Source organism: Camelus dromedarius, chromosome 15 (assembly GCF_036321535.1).
Source record: "Camelus dromedarius isolate mCamDro1 chromosome 15, mCamDro1.pat, whole genome shotgun sequence".
Lineage (NCBI taxonomy): Eukaryota > Metazoa > Chordata > Mammalia > Artiodactyla > Camelidae > Camelus > Camelus dromedarius.
In genome coordinates this window covers 25,660,538-25,686,380 of record NC_087450.1, presented here as the reverse complement: position 1 = coordinate 25,686,380, position 25,843 = coordinate 25,660,538, and the positions used below count along the sequence as shown (strand labels likewise).

The 25,843-nt window shown below is 37.3% G+C and overlaps 1 long non-coding RNA gene across 1 annotated transcript in view; it reads right to left on the bottom strand.

Moving 5' to 3' along the window:
• The window catches only part of LOC116157482 (uncharacterized), a 349,559-nt gene that overhangs the window by 183,261 nt on the left and 140,455 nt on the right, over nucleotides 1–25,843 (bottom strand). Inside the window, exon 3 of the long non-coding RNA XR_010384030.1 lies at nucleotides 1,109–1,236. This is a non-coding gene — a long non-coding RNA (uncharacterized LOC116157482). The remainder of the gene's footprint in view (nucleotides 1–1,108; nucleotides 1,237–25,843) is intronic.

The window sequence follows — 25,843 nt, the reverse complement described above, 5'->3', positions numbered from 1 at the left end:
GGGCTGCAGAAGCTCCCAAGTGCCCCCAGGGTTTTCATTTTCCTAGTCTAAGGCTAACGCAAGATAAGGTGCAGGAAAACAAACGGGAAAAAATACAGCAGGTCCCTATCTGAAAGCAGCCACACAATCCTCAGGACACATTTAAGTTGAAAGTCTAAAGAGAAAGACATTTCCTGGCTCTGGAAGGAGGCTTGCAGAAGGGATCCTCAGCGGTAACTGAAGGCAGAGTTCTGTCCATCATCTGAGCAGTCAGCCAAGTGCATACACGTTTTTACAGGGAACTCGGCCCATAGCAGAATAGGCACAAAAGCTCATGTCTAAGGCCACCAGTTACTCAAAAGTCAAAGAAAGCCCCCCATGGCTCTCCCGTAGGCACACTTACAGCCGAACGGCTGCCTAGCTTAAGGAACCCCGCGCACCGCGGCGTCCCATCTCCAGCGCATTTCTCTCGCCTCTCTCCTTGCTTCCCTGACCCTGTGGTCCTGCTGTGCACCCAAGGCACAACTTCTATGTGTAGTGTCTCTTGGTCCTCCCAGAACATTCTGCCCCATCAAAGAAGCTGAGATTTAAATGTCTCATATGCCTTCACTGAGCTGTACGACTTCTCACAATCCAAATTTCTCCCTCTGTCACGGTCATGTAGATATTCCCCCCCTATCTTTAAAATGAGGAAGGTGACAATCCCCTCCACTATTATTCTGGTAAAGGGAATTCATATCATCGTGGTCAGGGGAATGAAGGGTAGAAATTGGAAAAGTGGAGTAGCCAATGAGAATATGGTTCAGAGGAATGGTCTATTTCCAGTCAACACTTACTTAAGCTCCAACTGAATAGATACAGAAGAGGAAGAGGAGGGGTGCACAGGAAAATTCAGTACCCACTCCATCCTTCTAGGCTTTCTCCCACTAAGATTCCTTACAAATTCTCAGCAACACAGCATCCCCAACTCACCTTTGACAAACTCACAGTGTGCCACGGTTAATGCTCTCATTCAGCCACTATTTCTCAAGTCCCTCCTCTGGGCAAGATTCTATGTTAGCAGACACAGGAATGAAGAAGACAGAACCCCAGCCTGCAAAGATGTCACAGTCTTAGCAAAAAAACTTACAGGAAGCCAGGGTGAGCAGGAGTCTGGAGAGGGAGGTCCACTAGAGACGGCATCTGACAGAGCAAGTTGATCCAAGCGGGTAAGCCCCAAGGGCTCCGAGTTCAGCCAGGGAATCAGAAACAACAGTCCTAGGAAAGAGAAGACAGCAGCATGAGTGCAAATCCCAGAACGAAGGTCATTTCCTTCCTAAGTCATTTTAGACCACTTGCTGCCTGTAAAGACCCAGGGACCTGAGGAAATAAATGTACCCAGAAAGTGGTTCAAGGCCTCCGGGGAAAGGCCGCTGCTGTGTACAGGAGCAAACTATGAGATTACTCCATCACCTCAGAAGCATGCTTTGTCATCTCAATGCCTGAAAAAAAAGCCAAGTCGCCTATACAATGAAAGAGCTCATGTTGGCCTCAGCAAGATTTCAAAAGGACAATTACAAAGTAAGAAAAGGAACAGCAAAAGAGAAAATTAAGATCCTTATTCCTTAAATGACCAATATATACACAAAAGTTTAAGGAACATAAAATCTCTGCATAAGTAACAGAAAAGCCTTCTCAATTGTTTTCAGAAATGTAATTTAGCCATAAAGAAAAATCTCTCTAATTTTCTGAGATGATGAAAGGGAAGGCCAATTTCTTAATTGCCTGGTTGCTAAACACATCAGGAAATGGATGGAATTTCAAGATTGAGATTCTGGCCAAACATTATCTTTTGTATTTTTTAAAAAGAAAACAGAAAATGACTTGGGAAAATATGTAGATGTTTTTTATGAAGAACAGTCAAAAAGAAATTACTGCTGAGAGAAACAATGAATCATAATGATAACAGATAAGGAGTTATAGTTAGGAACCAAAATACCTCAAGATGGTTCTCAAAATTAAATGGAAATAAAACCTACATCTTCAATTTTATTATCGGGAAATTGCTGTGGGAGGCAGGTAAGAAATACTCTCTTTCCATTATTTTGCAAAACACAGAGAGTAGTTTTCCACACAATTTCAGCACTTTACAAAATGCCCAGAAGCAGCAGATCTCTGCAGAAGAGGTCACAGGCTCACAGGCTCAAGACATAAAGCAGACAGATTCAAGTCAATAGGAACATCAAATTAGTTTGCTGGTTATTGAGTGGAGAGGGCACTTGCAGGCCCTGGTCCCTGAACTACTGCTTCAGCCACACAGCTCAAGTCTGGTATCAGTTGAGGGGAAATATCAATTCGGTCAAAGAAAGAAAAAAAATCAAAATGACCCAGATTGGTCATCTGTGGGTTTTAATTTTCTGAAGGCTAAAAACAAATACGTGAAAGAAGTGCTTAGCATTTTAACAATATAAGCCGAGTGCAGTGCTTTTTTAGCTTCTTAAAAGTTTGCCAATTTCTTTTCCTTTCCTCAAATACTGATAGTTTTCATGAAGTATTCATGGTATGAGTGTGGATAAGGTGATTCCTGCTTATAAAATGAGAATGGGCAGGGAGCAGGGAGTGACCAAATGACCCTTTTGTCTCCTTTTGGTTCTGAAATTATATAGTTTAATGGCATTTATAACTCTTATTTTAAATGACCCAGCTTGAGAAAATAATGCAAAAATATTAAACAGCAGCATTTTTTTTCAAAGGCACATATTAGGTTCTCAAATGACTGTTGATTGAATGAATGCATTTTGGCAAAAAAAAAATGTTTTAACAACAGGAAATTTTCTATAAAATGACAGGTTTCCTGGTAATATATAGGTAGATATATGAGACATCACAATATTGTATATGTTTGTGTATTCTTTAAATTCTTTTGTTTGTCCTATATTTATTAGCGAACATTCTTCCGTAGAGAAAACTTTGCTCATGAATTGGAGTATTTGCTTTGCCAGAACTATAGCTCTCACTGAAGAGCCAGATAAATGTATAATAATGTCTCTTTAATTACCAATTTTCAGAAGGATCTGACTTAATAGTTACCTCTGATAGTGGCCATTAACTCATTTTTTAAAAACTTCTTCCTCTTTTATATCTTTATGGACTTATGGATATTTATGTACTCTACATGTTTCAATCAACTATAGTCATTATTCTTTTGGATGGACAAAATGTACCAAATTAGGCAATGATAACTTCTTTTTTTTTTTAATTGAATTATAGTTGATTTACAATGTTGTGTTAGTTTCTGGTGTACAGCACAGTGATTCAGTTATACATACACACACACGTATATCTTCTTTTTCATTATAGGTTATTACAAGATATTGAATGTAGTTTCCTGCAGCTATACAATAAGTCTTTGTTGTTTATCTATGTAATATATATACTATTTTGTATCTGCTAATCCCAAACTCGTAATTTATCCCTCCCCTCCTCTTTCCCCTTTGGTAACCATACATTTGCTTTCTATGACTATGAGTTCTGTATGACCCTTTGACCCAACCCACTAGTCTGTGTTTCCTTGCTTTCTAGCACAACATGGTGTCCTAAGTTCACCTTGTATCTTCTTGCTTCCAGCCTACAAACAGCCATTTCTCCAAGAAAACCCTCTTTGTGAAGAATGATACTTAGAAAACAAAATTTTGGCAGTGGAATGGTAATTCCTGATAGAGCGCCATGGCTCCCATGGCCATCCACTAGGCAGAAGCAGGAAATACATCATATCACCACGAATCCAACTGATATTCCCAAAGCAAATTTAACATTTCAGAATTTTCATTTAATTTCTTTGATTCAATACTTGTATCTGTTTTTTTGATACACTGGAAATCTCAGGTTAATTATTGGTTTATTCTGCGATATACAAAAAAAAAACACACAATATAGTACAAATAACACTATTTACAGTAACATTACTGAGTGATATTTAAGATTTCCTTGCAGTTCTTTTCATTTTCCAACTGTATGCCACTAAGTTTTCTTTTGTTTTGTTTTTGTGTTCTTTTAGAATCAAAGAAGTTGAAAATTTGTTCTGTTGGTTACCTTTTTATTAACACTTTTGAACACCCATAGTCTCTATTTTCCTCTAGATAATACATATTATTTCCTCACTATAAGTCATGATAAAATTCATCTATAATACATTTCTACCCTTTCCTCTTCTCTATCGTGCACTTTTTGCCAATATTAATCTTTCTTAGTGCTTAAACTTTGTACTAAATACATTAAAGCTTCCATTGTCGGCTTTAAATAATACCCAAAGAAATCATTTAATTTCCCTCTCTCCCACCTTTCCCTGTGTTTTAGTTGTGTCATTTTCATTATGGCATTGCCTTTAACACTAACAAACTCTTCTTTAACCCTTGTCCACAACTTAAGATCTTCAATTAGAAAAATAAAATATATATTGGATATATAAAATCCTCACCACTGATCTCTCTGTCAAAGTCTCCCATGTCCTTTTTTGTAAAACACATCTTGTAGTAGTTTTCTTAGGAAGAGCCCCTAAGGACAATATCCTCTGACTTCTTCCAAGTTCCATAGCTTTCCTACAGACTTCAGACACAAAGGACAAACCTGAATGGAGTAACGTCCTTCACCTTCTTGCTTGAATATCTTGAAGATTTTATTCCTTTACTTATTGTCTTGAATATTTGTTAAGAAAATCAATTTCAACCTCCTTCCCTTCCTTTATAAATGACTTTGTCTTCTTCCTTTGCTATGTTTCCAAGGTATCATCTTGGGTCCATTTTTGCAGATACAAAATGGCTCTTACAGTATGTAGATTCAGATCTTTACCTATATCAATACATTTTCTTCACTGTAGTTTTAAAACATTCATTCCATCTCACTTTTGCTTTTCCTCTCCAGGGGTACAATATAGGTATATATTGTATCTTGAACGTTGGACACACACACACTCAATTCTTTAATTGAATGCTATGAAAAATGAAAACCACCTCTCTGAATCAAGCATTTATATAGCTCCCTAAACTGTCTGTAGCCTTTGACTTCTGACTCTACTTGCCCTCTTGACTGGTACCAGGACCACATAGTGTAGTCTATCCTGTGCTGTTACACTTCCTCTTTTGAATATAAACAATAGTATTTCAATTACATCACATTTTAATAAGTTTTGCAGGATGGCCAACTGACTGCACAAGCCATTTTCATGGTCTTTCTATTCCCCTACTAGAAATTCTGATGGACATGGATGGGTTATGACATATCCTTTTATGTATTTTCAGCATAAAATAGAATCACTTTCATTATTCTCCACACTAAAATTTTATTTATGTTGAGGGTCCTTTTACTCCCGCATTTCCATAATTCTACATCTTTGGCTACAGATTAACACAGACAAGCCTCACATCACACTCTAAATTAAGAATAATTGTTAGATGCCTGTTGTATGAAAGACAGTACACAAATAAGTGGTACAAGGAAGATTATTCCATTATTTCCTTCATAACTTTAGCCTAGCAAAGCAAATAGGACCCGGATGTGAACCATGTGTGTGTCTAATTACACACATATACGTAACACATATATTAGGAGAAGAAGTGCTATACCATCAAAATGCACAAGTAAGGTGTCGCGGAGGCTTAAACAAAAGAGAGATGACTTATGGTAGTGAAGATCTTGTGAAAACTTTGTAAAAATAGGGGCCTTTCAGCCTTGAAATACAGAAAAGCTTTAGGTGTAAGGAGACCAGAGAAATGTAGTCTAAGAAAATGGAAAGTGCATTTAAGGCAAGGGCTTAGAAATAAGAAAAGTTTGTGTTGGATACGGCAAATAGCAGTAGTTTCATTTGACTGAAACAGAACCAATAAAACAAAGTACTCATAAATAACATTTTAAAATGAACTGAGTATTTTAGAATACGAGGATAAAATGTTTGACCTTTGTTATAGAAACAACATGAGGCCATTCAAAGCTCTGAGCAGACAAGTGATGTAAGAGTCTCCTGAAGATTAACTCAATAGCAGAACACAAAATTGATTGGAATAGGGAGAAATTGGAGGCAGTGAAACCAGTTAAAAGGCAACTCCAAATGCCAAAACAACAGAGAATAAAATATATCTCTGTATATAAACACAGACCAAAGCAACCAATCTTTTTTACAAGATTATACCCCTTTTCCATAGAAGAAATATTTGATCAGGAGGCTTTATGGAGTGTGGGTGATTTAGGCATCTACGAGAAAGGAAATGTATTTCTGATTTAGCCATAAAACCTGAGACCATTCCCCTGCTCAGTCATCTAGAGGACAGATGATGCACTCTGCACCATGACAAAGCAGTCTGACATGCTGTATTCACATTTAGAAATCTGATTTTAGCATCTGCAATAAAGAAACTAAAAATAAAGCCTCCACTGAAATTCTCTTTCCCTCCTTTCCTCTCACTTACTCTACCTAATTATATCTCTTTCCCCCTCTAAAACCAATTTTGAGAGGTTAACATTGTCATGTAATTATATTTTATCTTATGCAAGGATGGTCACTGACAATCTAAGCTAATCCAGGATTTTGTTAAATAAAAAGTCCAAATAGGGTCACTTAGGTTGAATAGAGTGATTTTATCCTTTTATCAAATCAAGTATGAGGGATTCACTTCTGCCAAAATTACCTCTACGGGTCTTTGCCTATGGTGTGATGAAGGTCACTGAGTTGATTAAACAGTTTGTGGCAATAATGGGGTCTTGGGCAGATGCAATCTGAAATGATCAAAAACTGAGAGAAAAAAGAGATTTAAATGGTTCAATAGAGATAATACACCTGAAACAAATCCAGCCCCTGTGCTAAATGATGATTCTTCCAAGCAGACAGGATTCGGTGAGAACAGAGTGACTGGATACTTTCCCTTTGAAACTATGAGAGACTATGAGAAAGAAGTTTAAAAATGAAAGGTAAAAGATGACAGTAAAGCAGGGAAGAATTCTAAGTGCAAAATCTAAGTCACTGGAGGAACCAGGAAGCTCCATCCATGGAGTGTACAAGGGAGAAAAGCACGTCTGGAACAGAGGAAAGGACCAGAAGAGCATCGCTCACCTGTCACCCTACAAGGCCTTGCACTGCTAGTTATCTGGTCATCTAGTAGGTCTTGCTCTCTAACTAGACTGTAAGTTCCCAGTGGGCAAGAGTGCTTCATTAATTTTGTTCATATCTCTAGAACCACGCATAGGGCAATACATTCAGGAAACTTAATATAACACAGAATTCAACAAAATGGCCTTAGCAGTTTCTTTATCATCCATTATAACTGAATTCCTTGAGAGAAATAACTCTTCCTTGTTCACCATTGTATACCCAGAATCTAATGCATAATGGCCTCATAATAAGTATTTGCTACACTCTGCAGGCATGCATGTTTGGACAACTGAATTTTTTAAATGAATGAGAATAAACTGACAATATCCATGGTCAACTGATCCACACCCGTTTACTTCGCATGTGCTAGGTATGCAGCAGTGTGCTGGTTCAATCTTTTGAAGAACACTGCTGCTAGAAATATCTGCTACTTGATTTCATATCAAGTAACTAAAGAAGTCACAGTTTGCATACTTAAAATGATTAAATATCAAAAACACTCTTTCTCTAGGGTTGGTCCTATAAAAAAATATCTCAAGTAGCTAAAATAGATCAATATGCCAGTCTCTAAAAATTATGATTCCTTTAAGGGTATTTATATTTCAAGTGTTCTTTTTCATCTCTTAGAAGTAAAGTCCTAGAATAGTAATGAAAAATTAGACAGTTCTAGAAACAATGAGAAGCAGGAAGGAAAAAACAAGAAATTAGCTACTGTTCAGACACATGTGCACACACACATATACGAAGCACAGCTCTTCACTCAGACATGATATAAACAGCCTTCCATGAATCACAGCGTATACTTTCTTCCAGTCACCACGATTGCGATCTTATAGACATACTGACAATTTTTCAGTTTGCCTCCCAGAAAATACTCTCTGAAGATGTCCTCTGTGATTATACATTGTAGAAACCATCTTTCTATTGCAATGGGCATGCAAGAGAGAGGAGGCAGCTTGTTGCATTAATGAAGACTTTACTTCATACACAATTAACCTGCTCACCAACCCAAAATGTTACGAATCTCAACCCAGTATCTATGGAACCATGAAATTAGGTGCACAAAGACTAAAAATTCAAATTCATAATCACAAAGTTTAGGGGTATTTTGCATTAAATAGGAGAGCTTCCAGGATGCATTGTGCTTTAAACAGGTCCCTGCTGAAGTCCATGCATACACCTTCATTCACCCTCAAATGTCTGTTATGGAGCTGGGTGGACTAGAGCTTAATGATGCACAGAGAATTCAAGAATCACTGCAGCTGAATCCAAATCAATAGCTCACAGCGAAGCAGCCACATTGCCCACCCCAAGAAGAAAAGTAAAAGCTTAAAAAAATAAATAAAAGCCTTGTGAAAAGAAATGAGAGACCCAGAGCTTCCATTATACTTTGTGATGTCAATGACTTCAGAAATCAATCAATGCCACGACAATGCTCATTGCTTTTAAAGAAAAGAAATGACAGAGAAGTGAAATGGTTGTTTAGGGATTATTTTACAAGTTTCCCAGCTACATCTTATGAGTTTAGCTGCAAATAGTTCATAATGACCACAGCAGTGGTGGTATGGAAGTAAGTGAGGTTCCTTATGAATAAACAATCTATCAGGAATAAGATAGGTGGGTTTAGTGATGGGTCTTCCACAGATATTATGTTGGTCAATCCAGCTTGACAAACGTTTTGGGGGCCATTCCATTTCCTCATTATACAATTAGAGAGCTGAGCCAGATTGTTAATAGGGGTCATTTCCAACTTTAACACTAATTCCTAGGTCACCAGTTACCTAGGCCAAACACAACACTCGAACAGATTGCTCCACTGGCTCAAGACCGCCTAGGCTGTTTAGTTTCCATATCTACCTCAGCAAAAAAAAAAAAAAAGGAAAGGAGTTTCTTCATGGAAGGCTGTTTATCATGTCTGAGTGAAGAGTTGTGCTTCATATGTGTGTGTGTGTGCATATGTGTCTGAACAGTAGCGAGGTGTTCATACGAGTGTTGCTCTCTCACTTGCCTTCAATTTAAAAAGCAGGTTACTTACCTTCTTCATACACCAGGTCTTTACTTAAGAATCACCTCCTCAATGACTATTTCCCTAGCCAACCTAGAGTTTCAGTCTCCAGACCAACAACTGTATTTCCTTTTCTCCTCTATTTCTCTCTCCTTAGCACATATCAGCCTGTACTTATTTATTAATGTGGTTTATTGTCAAGGACAATGAGTTTATTGAGGGCAAGGATTTTTGTCTCTTTTTTTTTCCACTGCTGCATCTCCTGTGCCTAAAGTAACATAGTAGGTGTTCAATATTTGTGGAATAAGTGAATGAATGAATCTGTATTTTGCTCCTAGGACAATCACGAGCTAAACCTCCACTTAAAACTATTAAGATTTCACCCCATCCTCTTTCCTATTATACATCTTCAATGCTCTACCGGCTATACAGATTATAAAAGAACTTTTAAAATTCTGATTTTAAATCTTAGCATTAGGGTACTTCCAATTTGCAATACAATACATATTCTTGTTCCCAAGCAGATTTGAAATCATCAAATACAACACCCATGCGTCCTTTATGGACTACCAGAAAGAATGAGCCAAAATTAAAAACTCAGAAATGTAAAAAGTATGTTAAAATTCTTGACAGTAAGCACTGTATGAAGATAAAGAGAACCTAGACCTACTGGGTTTATTATAGAGAGTCTTCTTCTATTGATCCCTCAAAAGCACCCACTGCAGTTGAAGAGCCCTAAAAACAGCTTGGATGACAGTCAACTAGAAATGTTTCAAAGCCATGGCCACGTTCTAACACTGTGCTTTAACTTGAGAGATAAAACGAGTTTAATGTAGGTGGAAATTAAGGCAGCCAAATGGTTTCAAAATCTCCCAAGTAAGGAGGAGGCAAGGTTACCTAAGGGATGATGGAGGATGCAAGCTGGATGAGTATGAGAAAGGTTTGGAACAACAACTGGAAGATTCACTAGAGAGTTAAGGAGATGAAAGACAATAACTTTACAGCCATGCAAAGAGCTTTACAATGCACCAACTCAGAATAATTTTACTACCCCAACACAAACACACATACAATCTTCAGGGATTCTTGTTTCTAATCAACTCATTTATCTCACGAACAAGCAGCATTAAGTTAAGGAAAATAAATTAATAATACCTTTACATCAAGACTGAGAGTCAAAATTTTAAGAGTTCATTTATAATCTGTACAGTCTGGTATAATATTGAAGATATATACCTATTTTACCTTAATAGAAAATACAGGTGAATGCATATGCTCACACCTTATTTCTGCATATTGAGAGGAAAGCTACTAAATGATAAATGAGAACGTAAGAGGAAAAAAGAAACCCTCACTCCCAAAAAATGTCCCAAATATATTATCTCTGATTTGAGACTGCAGGGATCAGATATATAATCTTTTTAAAGTCCATCTGGAAAAGCTTCTTTGCTTTGCAAAATTAATGTTTGTATGATAAAAAGTAAATCAACCAACTAAATTTAGTCCTTTTGACAGGAAAGAAATGAAAGCAGAGACCCCCATCTTTGGCATTTGTGAAAGTGAAGAGATTGCAATCTTAAATTTATAATGTAGAATCTGTAAAGGTTCTACCTCTTCTCGTGTTTCGTGGGTTGATTATATAGAGCAATTATTTTCAAGAACAGCAGCAGGAAGTAAAAAAGAGGAGATGGGAAGCAAGGTTCTGCATTTTGAACAGCTTTTTTAGACAGCAGAAAATCTTACACAGGCTGTGAACATAAAGAGACTCAATGAGGGAAGCAGACCACATGATGGAAAATGCGGAAAGAATTTTAAATGTCAGTGCAAATGACAACAGCCACTAGGGTCCCAAGAGCATCCATGGGGTAAACAGGACCTCTCTACTCCCCGCCCTTCCCTACTTACATTAATTAATGTTAATCCACCCTGAAATAGTAAGCAGATGCTGCCTCCCTGTTCCCAACGCCCTCTCCAATGAAAACCCTCAGTCCCTCCAGTAAAACTGATCTAACATTCTTAATCCAAGAGAAATGATTTCCAGCTTCCATGCACCAATATGCCCAAATAAAAGAGGCTGATACAGTGATTAACACACAAGTTTTATAAGGTTAGAATGGAGAGATGGGGTTCTGGACTGGTTGTGGTGTTTATAATTATTAAGAAGTCATTATATATAAGAGACAATATTCTTTGGCACTTGTGTGTTGTCTACTCTGATCTTGGCCCTTTTAGTAAGTAAAACTGGACAATCTCTGTCACACTCACTTAGAAATCTCTAAAAAGACCAAGTGTAACAGCAACCTGCATCCCTGCTCTGCTCTTTTCATCTCCAAGTAGCTTTCCAATTACCTAACTCCCACACTCTCCTGTGCTCTCCTCTTCCTGGTCCTCAGATCTCCTGCCTGTATGCAACTACCTTGTCCAGGCACTGCCTCACTTTGATGACCCAGCTGACCCATTTCTCCAGTTGACTGATTTGGCTCATCCCATTCAACTAACAATTTTGTATACTCTCTGGGTTTTGATATCTCTAAATTTCCAGATAAAGGAAAATCCCACTGGACCAATGCAAACCAGAACGCCTCTCCAGTTCCAGTCAGGGAAGAGGGATCAGAGAGGAGCATCTATCTCCTAAGTGTTAAAAGGTTTATGTTTATTTATTTAAATATTGTCACAGTCACCTACAGAATGCCTGGGTCATCTCCCGTATTCCTTGAAGAATTCAGCACTTGGTTCACTGTAACTCTCTCCAACACCTCTCCTGCCATAATTTCTGGCGATTTCAGTACCCACCAGATAACTATCCAATGATACCCTTGTTTCTCATTCCTTGAATTTCTCTGCCTCAATGACCTTGTCCTTGACCAAAACCTTAGCATCTACTCCCATGGCCAAATCATGGCAAAAATGGTAACTGTACCTCGCCACTGATCTCAGTTTTAATCATCACACTTATCCATGCTCCTATCTAAATCCAAGCCTCCACATCTGTTCTAGATTCCATGTTCCATGGTTAATCAACAACTCCTCTCATGATGTCTTCCTCTATTCCTTCTCTTTCAGATCATTTCTATCAATACTCACATGCTGCAATATATCCCATTCAAAAAGGAAGCTTGTTAGCGGGGAGTGTATAGCTTAAGTGGTAGAATGCATGCTTAGCATGCACGAGTTCCTGGGTTCAATCCCCAGTACCTCTTTCAGAAATAAAACAAATAAACCTAATTACTTCCCCTCCACCCCATCCTCCCCCAGCTTTATAAAATAGCAATAAAACCTCTTTCTTCCTATCACACCCTAGTCCATCTACCCTACTTCATTGTTCTCCATAGTGTTTCTTATGGCATGGAGAAAAACTATGTATTTATTAGTCTATCATCTATATATCATCACTAGAATATCAATTTCACAGTGGGAGACTGTTTTGTTCCATTAAATATTTATGGTGCCTAGACCTAAACCTAGAACACGGTAGGTCTTCAATTAAAATATTGATTGATTGACTGATTGATCAATCTTTCCTACAAGGCTTAAGGCATCTTCATGAGTTTCTCCCCAATAACAATTACTGGGGAGCAAGGCTGTTCCCTCCTACATCTCTACTTCTACAGTATCTTTAGATGTCTTGACAGAAGTCACTTATTATCTTTCTTTTAGCTGCCTCTGTAGCATGTTAGACTCAACAAACAAACTTGTTTCCTGGACCACAAATTCTTCTAAGCCATCATCCATAATATATTTCCCTCTTTTTCTCCATATTTCATATTGTCAGTCTTTCCATTTTACTGCACATCTGAAATATAATTCATTATGACTGTTTGTGCTTCCTTTATATTCACATGATCACATACCCATGGAAAATATCAGAAATTAGCCCCATCCACACTACTCAACAGTGGAAAGGTAACATCTCCAAGTATGGCAGGCAGTGTAGGGGGTGCCGTGATAGAGTATTACAGTATTTTTATTTATGTCTGCAAGGATAATGACCTCCAGGTGGTTTAAACACCCATTAACTGAAACATCGAGATGAATCTTCTGATTGCTGTGTCTTGTATGATAAACCAACTATATTTCAGATTGCCAGGGTGCTAGGTGGGTAGATGAGTCAAACAGGGAGCACTGGTCATGTTAATTAGACTTTAGAGAAGTCTAACTAGTACAGGTTAAATCTGCATGTAATCTACGTAAATTGTGTGGACCTTCCCCTAAAACCTCCTGCAACTAGTCTATTATTCAATGATAAATAATAGTGGTTAACGAGTTAGTAAACATTAGGCATTGTTCTGTAATAACTGGTCTCCACTGGGAGCAAGCACATGAAGCTGCTTTGTTACCCCATGAGGATGCAGCAAACTGCTCATGATAACTCATACCATTCTTTATTCATCTTACTTCTCCAGAGAAGTATAATAGACCTATATTCTCTTTACTAAAGGTATTTATCCAAGCTCTGCTGCTATGGATTTAATCACATTTTCATTGATAAGATCCTCGATGTGAAAGGAGAAAATGACACTTAAATATTTACAGTATGAATATTTGTACACAATTCCAGTCATCCTCAGAAATATTTCTGTGGGAGCCAACAGCAAGGAAAGCCATTCAGGTAGCTTCAATGTGGAAATATTCAAGAGTCATTGTTCCACGGAATTTAATACCAAGCATGAATCATTTGGAAACCTGATTAAGACTATAAATAGAAGGAACTATCTATCTAGCATTTTCATCAAAATAATCCCCTTAACACTATCTTAGAGTCTTTGAAATAAAAAGGCAGCTAATAAGAAAAATGCAATCTTGTGAGGATGATGTATCAAAACCGAAACAAACTCAGCCTCATTTCTGCACAAAAGCTGTTAACCCCCTAAAATAGTGTTGCTGCTAATTTGGTTAAATTAGACATCTGACGACACTGAAGTGTCACTCTCCATCTCCTCGACACTAAGAAAATTTAGAAGTTTTTGTTTATTTGTCACAATGGTGTGACACTGAACATTATGTAATCAATACATTTCTCTCAAATGTATATGCTCAAAAAATTCATGATACAGACCCATGCCTTCCATTATCAAAGGTTCTTGCGGGGGTGGATAATGGGGGTGGTGATGCCTTATTTACAGCCTACAGGTCTCTAGGATAGGGAACCAAAGATGTAGCCCCATTCGCTAAATGTTAAAAAATATAGGAACATAGAATAATTCTTTACTGTGACTTTTTTTGCTAAAGTTTGAAGGATGATATCAACCAAAGAATCTTTACAGAGTCAAGTGAACCACAGTTAAGAAAGGATAAACCAAAATCAACCTTTCACCACAAGTCCAAATCAAACTACACTGTCCTCTTTTTCCACCATTATAGTATTGATTATTTACAATTTCAAATATCTATCTCTGGATTATTTTATTTATGATAATCAGGACAAGCCAGTCCGTATCCCTTAACAGGAACTTCACACTCTCTTGTTCCACACTTTGGCTCATGTGAGTTCAGCTCCTGAAATGTCCTGTAAATTAATCCTCATAACAAAATCCTAAATTGCTTAAGGTTTGATTAATTCTTACTTGGGGGGTGGGGAGCTGTAAAACTATAAAATGTAGAACAATGAAGTAATTCCGAACATTATTTGTGACCAAAGTCCATTTTTTTTTTTTAATTGGTAGGAACTCGGGAGTTCCAGAAAACTTATATGACTTCCTCCAGGGTAAGAGGCAGGTACAGACTGGTATCCAGGCCCACATCCCCCTAATTCCTAGTCCACAGCAACCTATGATTTTTCCAGCTCAGCTGTGACCTCCTCTTCCCCTAGTCTCCCCTGGCCTTGGAAGTCCATTTGTTTGGCCATCACTATGCATCACCAGTGACCTCTCGCCCCATGGTCACATGTGTACCCAATACCCTGACCTGGATTGTAGGGTTTCCCCCACAGCATCTAGCACAAAGTAGTCCTCAATAGCATTTGTTCCAACTCTCCACATTATTTGCAACAATCAGTGTTCTTACTGTCTTAGAGAACTGTTGAAGCTGTGAACTCAACTGGAATTATGTCAGCAACCTGCAAGATCAAACTTAACTTAGTTTTCTTAGTCCTAAAGCTAAAATCTCCATTCCATTTACACAATCAGTGGCAGCAACCACTAAACATTCCCAAGACTTCCAAGATCCTCATTACACTGTTCTGTGGATAGAATCAAGATCCTGTTGTGTTCCAGGACAGTAAACATCAGAACTAGGGGACCAAACTTAAAGGGACAAAAAAAAAAAATATGGAGCCAAGTTGTTAAGCTGCACAAGGAACCAAAAGATGCTCTGATGTGTGGCAGAGAGAAAATGGGCTATAGATCAGGCGTTCATCACAATTTCTTGGGAAGATGCTGGACTTCCGGTGTGCTGACACTGAGGACTCTGCTGGGTCTGACCCTTCAGTTTCCCCATTCTGTGACTCTGGTGGTGGGACAAGTTTTTCTGATGTATTTCACATCTTTTCTTCTAATTCTTACATGGTTGTCACTGTCATCCCCCACTGCCATCTCTCCAGGCTCAGAGGATCCTGTCACCAGAGTAACAGATGCCACCCTTGCTGCCACGGCAACCACATTTGCCTAGGGTAATTTCACACACACAGTGGACTTGAGCAAGGAGAACAAGAAGTAAGACCTTGTTTGGCAGGTGGATAAACCCACCTGCTCTTGCCTCTGCTGCTCCCTGCCAGCTGCCTCTCACCAGAGCACCTTCCCTCTCCTGTGACAGACACCGGAAGCTCTCACAGCTGCGCCTTTCCCCTCCAACCTCCCACCCCGGCACACACCCAAGGCTTCAGGAACCCCTGTGTCCCAGGTGTCAGGAAGACCCGTCCCATCCTCCCTGTGCACTACGCTATTTCCCAGGGAATTAACTTTCCCCATTGTCCAAACACATCTGGCCTGTCTCTTTTTCTGATACCTCAGTTTTCCCTCCTTCCTTTTGGTGTGCTAAGACAGAGTTTCCACTGTACTGCTGGTCTCACAAAGGCTCTTGATCTTATGCTCTTGGTTAGAGTTCCTTTTAAAGTATGAGTCGTCCTCAAAACCCTGGCTAAGGAGCCCTGGCTTTTCTTCAGGAAGCTCTGCAAGGCGTATGCTGTTGGCTTCACTTCCTCCTCCAGTGATGATCACCTGGTGTAGCAGTTGTGCCTCCCATCCTGCCTCTTCACACTGTGGCTCTTTCCTGTGCATCCTCTGACTCTCTCAAACCCTGCCAGACGTTTATCCTGCACCTGCTTGGTAGAATGACGTTCTGTCTGGTATTCATGCTGAAGACCAATTCTTTGATTTAATGGGAAGATGCTAAGACACTTCCAGGCTTCTATGCAAACCAATCATGTCCAACTCCGAATCAGGTCCATTATGCTAATACTGAAGACAAGTGTACACAGAGTCACCACCACCACTACCATCTGTAAACAGCATTTGTTATACAATTATGAGCTTGTACTATGGCACAAAACAACTAACCACCATGGATGCTGTCCTCTTGAACATTACAACTTAAGACAGATAAACCATAAAATGCATTCAGGGAACATAAAGGAACATGTATGCCAATATATAAATATACAGTAGAATACATTCATACCAAGTAGGTGACAATTTTATTCTTAAGATTTTGCCCTTCATTACTATAATGCTCCAAGGAGAAAACCAAACAACAAAGTATTTTTAAATAGATAAACACTAAGCTTTGCTTCAGAATTTATAATCAGAAGCCAAAGTGTCTCCAACTCTTTTTATATGACATGAAATACAGAGATGAGCCAGGATAAATAAACATTTCTACAAAGAGTATTATTTCATAAGTCCTGAAACCATCCAAAAGTCCTGGCGGTACCAATGGGCAGAAGCAAATGCTCTTAGAAATGTCCCACAGGGTACCAAATGGTCTTCCCTACACAGATAAACAGGCAATGGATCCAGATTGAAAGCTTTGCTAAAACTACTTATCAATTACTGTTTGCTTACTGTTCCTCATGCTTTGTTAAGTGCCTGGACTCTGCCAAGTCTTAAACAGAGCTGCCCTTAACCTCCATTTGAGGCACAATAGTAATTGTTTTTATTTGCTTGATTCTGAGCACATAGACAGACTTAAAGAGGATGGCAAAGGCCACACAGGTATCTGTAATGAATCAGTACTCTTTGGGATGTGTTCTATGAATAGAAGTTTTTAACTGCTGCTTAGGATAACTTTAAGTCAATAATCGCTGAAAGTATGTTATTAATGCTACCTTTAAATGATGATCAGTAAGCCACATCTGTCACAACCCAGGCCGCCCTGCCAACCACTATCTGGATCAGACAGTCTAGACGCAGCTAGTAAATCATAGCTTCTGACACATTTGCCATAGAAGTGTATTCTTTGCAATTAATTTTCCCTTAATTTCTGACCGGCATTCATGGTAGAATCTGGCATCTACTAACGGTCCTCTACTCATCCACAACTTCATTAATAATAGAAGATGTTAAGAGACAGAATTTCTTTCATCTCTAAAAATGAGGGCTGTTTTCATTTTTTAAAAGAAAGAAAAACACACTATTTTATTGGGTAGGTGGTGAATGTGGGAGAAAATAGATTACAGGCAGCCAACAAATATATAAGGTACCCAGAATGTCAAAGGATACACAGTATATTTTTGGAGAATGTTAGACATTGAAACATTGGTGAAGACAATTTAAAATTAGAAGTATCATTTTTAGGAATTAGGAAGACTCAGTGTCACAAAGGTATCAATTTTCCCTAAGTTATTAGAGCAATAGAATCAATGTCATTCAAACAAAATATCAACACACTTTAACTAAACTTGACAAGCTACTTTTGAAACTTATCTGAAAGAATAAAAGGCCAGGAATAGACAAAATATTACTAAAGATGATCAAGGTATTGAGATGTGCCCAAGTATCAATATCTATTATAAAATAATATCTATTATATCAAGATCTATTATAAAGCAATAGTAATTTATATAGTGTGTTCTTGATGTGGTGATAAATAGATCAAAAAGCATAACAAAGAGTCTAGGTTTTTAATTTACATGAATAGTATAAAGGCCCATGTAACATTTGACAATTTTTATTTTTATCAAACATTTTTGAGGGGGGAGGAGGAGGTAATTAGGTTTATTTTTTTTTTTTAGAGAAGGTACTGGGGATTGAACCCAGGACCTTGTGCATGCTAAGCATGTGCTCTACCACTTGAGCTGTACCCTCCCCCTCAGCAAACATTTATGTTTTATGTTTACCAATGTTGATAGAAGTATTATTCCATCACGTTTTAAGACCTTAGTTTTTCCAGTCCTCTATGTATGTTTATTTAGGTTTTCAGTTTTCCACATACACATGGGCTGATCAACACTTGTTCTTTGTGCATCTGCATGAAGACATATTTAGGATACTTTGTTTGTACATAAGATATGTTTATCTTCCAACTTATATAAGCTGTTTTACAAAGAAACTAACAGTAATTTACACTCCCATCAGAGGTCATCTTAACCTACACCTTCACCGATTTGTTATTTTCAACATTTTTGTTTTTGTTTTTGCCTATTTGGAGAGAGTGAATGTTTAATTTTGTTTTAGTTCCATTTACCTGGTTACAATTGTGATTGAGTATATTTATTGGCCACTCAGGTTTCCTCTTTAATTATTTATTGATATCTTTTGCCCTTTTCTACTATTTTATTCTGATTAGACCATCCTTGTCTTACTGTTTTAAAAATATTTTTTACTATAAACTATTCATACATGCAAATTTTTAAATAATAAATCAAAATACGCATCATAAATTTACAACCCAACTTTAATAATGCTCTTTTTCACTAAATTTGTTTCACATTTTTTGAAATAAAATTATTCCAAGTAAGCTTGATACCCATGCATGCCTTCATTCCATTATAGTACTGGATTGCATAGTTTAAACTATACAAAAATGTTATTCTATGGGTATCACTCCACAAGTTGCCTTTTTTTTTTTTTTAACTCAACATCATACCTCATGCTGATACTTGGAGCACACAATCATTTTGATTTTTTATAGTACTCTATTATATAAATATGCTATAATTTGTTTATTAATTTTCCTGTAATGGATATTTAGACAGTTTTCAGTTTTCCACTGCTGTAAGCAATTTAGCATTGAATATTCTTACTCATATTTCTCGCTGCAGGTACCCACCTAGCACAGGCAGTCTGCGGGTTCACTAGTTATCACCAAAGGTGGCTTCATTTCCACCCCCTTCAGCAGCGGATGAGATTCCTGTTCCCCCACATCCTCAAGTGTCATACATTAATCTCCATACAACTATGTAGATATCAATTTAGCGTGGTTGTAATTTATTCTCAATTATATTAGTGTAAAACTGTATTCTGTTGTTTTGATTTGTGTTTCCCAAGTACTGCTTAATCTGAACATCATGGCTAACCTATGGAGCTAATTTAGGTTCTCTCTTCTGTGAATTGTTTGTTTACATCTTTTCCACATTTGTCCATTGGGTTATTGGACCTTTTATGTTCTCAGGCTACTAATTCTTTGACAGCTATGTGTACACCAAATATTTTCTTCCAGGTTGACTTTTATTTTAATGTTACCTGTTTATTGATGTGAAGAAATTTTAAATTTTAAATTTTAATTTGGTGAAATTTAGCTATTTCATTTATGGCTTGTGCTTTTTTTGGTGAATTGTTCTAAATGTTTCTGTCTACCCTGAAATTAGAAAATACTCTACTTACCCAGTTTTTATTTTAATATGTTGCTGTCTGATATTCTGCAATCCTACATGGAATAGATTTTTATATATGATGTGAGATAGGGAAGTAAGTATAAAATTAGATTCCTATTTAGAGACTCAACTGTACCCACTCCATTTACTAATTGATTATCCCCACTGATTTCTAATATGCCTGTCATATATACAGACTTCATTTATGTGAGTGTGTTTCTCTGAGTTTCCTGTTCTGTTCTGTTAGGGACAGAGGGAATTCCATACGCTACAACCCTTTCTTCTCTGTCAAAGATAAAAATATCTGTTACTTGACAAACTGTGTTTAATGCTTTATGGTCTCTCTCTATGTTATTACTTGTTTGGATTATGTATTTAAATGTTTGTTATATTCTTCCAGCATTTATTAATGTTTTTGTTAAGATCAAGGTGTCTATTAGTTCATTCTACTTTATCAATGTAACCAGAAGCCAACATGATGTAGTAATTTGGCAATATTTACTTGTTACTTACATAATTATGTTACTTGACAACAGTGATTCTGAATATTTATACATCTACAGTTATTTCTACCACCTTGTTTTATAGTTTCTACTCACCATTCATTTCTTTGCTTTCTTTGTTCTTTTTCTTGACCTTGATAAAAATTTTTATTATGTCTTTGAAAGCTAAACATTAAAAAATTCTTTTTAAGCACTTTCTTAGTGTTAAGATATCCTGTATCTGTGAATTTTTCTAAAAGTCAATGTTCTTCAACTTTATATACTCCTCCTGATAATATGATTTAATCACCCTTGAACTTTACAACATATCTTATTATTGTGCTGAAATTTAGTTTTATCTTACTTGGGTTGGGGGAAAAAGCACCACTGATGGTTAAATTTCAGAATTTTTCTTAGTTTTTAACTCATGCCTTCCCTCTGGGTTCACTTTTCTTCTTGCTGAACTGTATCTATATCCTATATAAAGTACCATGGATTAGTAAGCTAAGTCTTTGTCTGATTTTTTTTTTTTCATTTTGCCTTCATTCTTAAAGACAGTGTTTGGCTAGGTATGAAACTGTTGACTGTTATTTTTCAACAGCTCTTTGAAGTTTTCTGGGAGTGTTTCTCAGTGATGAGGAGCTGATGAGACAAAGGGACAGAGGCCACCAGAGCCACCTCTAAATAGGAAATAGAGAGTTGTGAGGTTCTTGGCTCTTTTCTTTTCAGAACACTTCCTTACTTTTGGCCAGCTGGACCCACGCTGGGCTGCATGCACCTCCTCCTCTCCTACTTTCCACACAAACATGCACATATGCTCTTCTCTGAACCAGGCTCTGAGCGAATCATTTCTCACACAGTCTGACAATCAGCTGACAATCCTACGATGACTGCAGTACAGTGACAACCACTAGGGGAATTTAATTCTTAAAACCTTATTGCAGATTTTAGGTTACATTAACATGATAGGCTGAGCTAACAGACACCTTGGTCTTACCAAAACCACAAATTGATGATGGGAAAAATACAACAAACATTTAAATGCATAACCCAAACAAATCATAACACATAGAGGGACCCCCAAAACACTTAGCAGGTTAAGCAAGATGGTCAGTGAGTATTCCCGCAAAAAAAAAAAAAAAAAAAAAAAAATCTCCAGAAAGTTGATTCTACAAGGCCAGGTAAGTCAGCTGCCTCCTTTTCCCGAGGTTATTCAACCCAAGACTTGCAAGCAGACCTCCAATGTCCCCACAAGTATGGGCATCTACTCTGGCCAGGCTGGCCAGGCTGGCCCAGTGCTGAGAACAAGGTATGCACGTGGCCCCAGCTTGCCCAGCTCTGTGCCCCCATGCCTGGATGGTCAGGGTCAGCCTCCAGGCCATTCTCTGCTGCCCAAGGTGATGGGCACAGCAGGCATGAATGCTGCCACATTCCCCTAGGACCACTGAAGAGTGGAAACTGAGATTTGTCTTCACCTCAGAGGCACAATGTGGAGAAAGATCACTTGTCTCAAAAAACATAAAATAACTTAGATTACTTTGTCAGGATTTTTATTTCAGAACTGCCAGACTGATTCTTTATACATGCCTATATCTAGGCATAAGTTTTAGGAATCTTATTTGGAAAGAAATGATATTTAGACAGGGAAAAAAAAAAATCCCTGCCTCTGAAATTGGCTACAGGAATGAAGCTGTACTTCATTTTAACCCCCACTCCTCTTGCAGCTCATGGATTTCCAGCTCAAAACTTGTGTATATATTTTGGTTAGCATTCTTTTAGTTGAGGGTGACAGAAAACTCAATTCAAACTGTCATGAATGAAAAGGGGAACTTATTGGATGAAGTAACTGAAAAATCTAGGTCTTTTTTCCAGAGGTTCAAAAAGTCACTGACATTTGGCTTCTTCCCTGATATTTTATTCTACTTTCCTACACGTTAACTTCATTCCCAAGGTCCTTATAGTGACAAAATAGCTATGCTCGCATACTCACCCCTGAGCCAACTACAGTGGCTACTGGAATATAATGTTTGATTGGCCAGATCCAAGACACACGTTAGCCCCACCTCCTGCACGAAGAAGAGATGACCGAGGGTTTCCCAGAGGAAAAATGGGAAGATTTATCCCGAGAAAAGAGAGTAGATGCTGCGTGACCCAAGACAATAAACAGATGCCTATGGAACCTTTAATTCAGTTAAACAGTAATGGCAGTTAACATACTTGGGTTTCATATACAAATTGAGGGGTACCTGAAATCACTGTTTGGTCTAAGGGTTTATTTAACTTGCATTAAAAATAATAGAAAAGCCTATATTGCCAGCAAGCTTTCTAAGCATTCCCCATTCATTTCAGGCAAACAACAGGACAAATGAATGAAATCTCACAGGCCTTATAAACAATGTGTTGCTGATGTTGTTTTAGTGAAGATGAAGAGAGAAGGCATTAAAAAGCAAATATACACATTCAGCTTGAATCCAGAATTCTTGATTCCAGAATCTTCAAGAAGCCCCGTCTTGAAAAACAAAAAGTGAAGGAGCCAGCATGAAGTGCAATATTCCCTTTCTGGTGTTAGTGGTCTTTATTTTTTACATTAAAAATGTATGTGTGGTTCCTAAGAGAGCTAAAGTAATTAGAGATGAAAAATCTTTAATTCTCAATGATTCATACTCCCTCCCATCTCTGTAGGATTTCACAGGAAACTGTTTTGACATATGATCAGCTGTAAATTCCTTTAATGGCTTCTCTACCACATTTAACTCCTACCTATGAAAGTGATTTAGTTCCTCAATTTGTGCAACACCTGAACACATAAACATCAATACCATTCAGAGATCTAGAAGAATGTCATTTGCCATAGCACTTAAAAGCAAATTAAATTTGTCTCCAAAAAATATTCGTCATTTTAACATTCGTCTCCGTGTAATCAAATAGTTTCAATTAGATTAATAGCACTGAATGCTTTGCAGATGTTTTCATAGATAAGAATTTTATTAAACATGAGAATAGGTATTGCTAAAATAATAGTGTTTCAGGTACACTGGTTTCTAATATATCCGAAAATTAAGGCTAACACTGAGCACCCTCATGTGCAGAGAGAGTATTACATTCTCTAAGAGCATCTGAATGCACTGACAATATGAATTGATTTTGAAAATAAGGATTTTATTTTAAAGGATAAGGATTTTATTTTAAATTCTAAGTCTATTCAAAAATATATGTATGTGCCCCTCAAAAGAACATGATAACTGTTATTTGCCATGTTTGTACATCACCTGTACCAAATCAAATTTCAAGTATCATAGGTTTAAGACCTTGAAGAGTTTAGGCTGCACTGAAAAGAAAGACCACAGGAAAACATGCTTTAATAAAAATATAGTACATTTTTGTGAACTGAAAAAGTAGAGCATTTTTTCTTAAGAATCATCTTGCCAGTTAGTCACGGCCATCTTGCTATTTCTGTACTCTGCTTCCCTCAGTATCTCACAAAAGATTCAGGGACTTAGGAAAATCTTTTTTTACTTAAAACTGTCTCACATTTGCACCCTATGTACACACGTGCACACACACTCATATATAAATTCCACAAGCTTGCTGCTTTAGGGTAGAGTAGCAGACTGAGATAGGTACTATTCAATCAAAATAGCAAATAAAAAGGAGAATTTAGGACCAAACTGCCAATGAAACAACATTGTGTAGAAAACAAAAAATTCTCAGTAAAAGGTAGGTAACAGAGAATAGGAAGATTTAGAAATACTTGCTATGAAATAAAGCAAGACGAAAAATTAAAAACCTTATCCTTAGGTATAAGAAAAAGAGTAAATTAGAATGTATTTATATTTGGAAAAATCTGTATTTATTAGTTCAATTATGGAGTTAATAAATCCACATATGAAGACTAGCTATCTGGGAATGAAGAGGCCCCAAAGTGACAATTAGTCACCAGACCTAAGTTACTTTTTGATATAAGAAGAGCATGTCTTTAAAAGGCAAATCATAGCTTTATAAGAGAAAAACTAAGTTGGACTATTACTCAGCCATAAAAAAGAATTAGATATTGCCATTTGCAGCAACATGGACGGGTCTATAGAATATTATACTTCAGGAAGTAAGTCAGAGAAAGACAGATACTACATAATATCCCTTATATGTGAAATCTGAAAACTAATACAAATGAATCTATATACAAAACAGAAACAGACATAGAAAATAAACTTATGGTTACCAAACAGGAGAGGGAGGGAGGGTGGAGAGACATATTAGGAATACAGGATTAAGAGATTACAAACTACTATATATAAAACATATAAGCAACAGGGTTTATTGTATAGCACAGGGAATTATATTCAACATCTTGTAATAATCTATAATAAAAATATAATCAGAAAAAATAACAATGACTATGCTGTACACCTGAAACTAACAATATTTTAAATCAACTATACTTCAGTAAAAAACTTAAGTTGAACAAATGAAGGAAAACAATAGAAGCATTCTAAAAAACCTGTTTCTCCATAGCTTTAACCCCTCTTCCCTAAGTACCTATGTATGTATGTGCCATCTGCGTTCCTTTGAAGATCTTTCTCACCTCAAATCAACCCCATCCAGCTCCGAGAATACATTTTCTGTATTATCTTTCCAGAACTGCCCTAGTCATTTTCCACAGTTCCCGTCTCACTGTTCCCAAGTACTTTGTTCACACTGTTTTTTTAAATTAATCATAATAATTAATATTTATGTAGGATTTATGGTCATTCTACTTAGGCCTTTACATACTCATGACAACGCTGTGACGTGATGCTAGTTAGTTTAAAAACAGAGTCTGAGGCCCACAGTGGTGAAGGGACTGGCCACGGTCACAAGGCTAACATGGAACAGCTCCAAGTTCACACCCAGGAGACCTCACATTCAATGCCCCTTTACTGCGCAGCCTCCCGAACATATTGGGGTGTGTTCCATCTGTCTGGGCTGAAGGCAGGCTCTACAGGGGACATCACTTCTTATTCGTATTTTCACATCAGAGATTAACGAAGGCCCTAGCACCTTGTACACCTCAAATGTCTGCTGAACGAATGAATGAATAAACAAATGACTGAAAGTTGGCAAAACTACTTACAGATTGAAATTTTCTTGATTAAAACAAGACAATGCTTACTAAATTCCATACAAACACTAGGTGGCCTGGCATTCTGTTCTCTTTTTCACTATATTGTGTGTGTGTACATATATGTAAATATATATGTATCAGAGCTTATTTTAAAAATGAATGTAAATGTATCCAATTCACAATCAAATACATTTTATCGGTTTTTCTCAGTCCAAATTTAATCCTTAAGCCTTTTTTAAAGTGCCTTTCTATTCAACTTTTTCAAAAGAAGGATTTGCCTTTTAATGGGAAGTCAGCATTTCATCATAAAGATAAAACACAATGTGCTCAACTTATTCTGCCTTCTAGAAGGTTCCTTTTTTATCATGAATACTTAGCCAGTAGAAAAGATAGGTTCCAAAAGAAAATG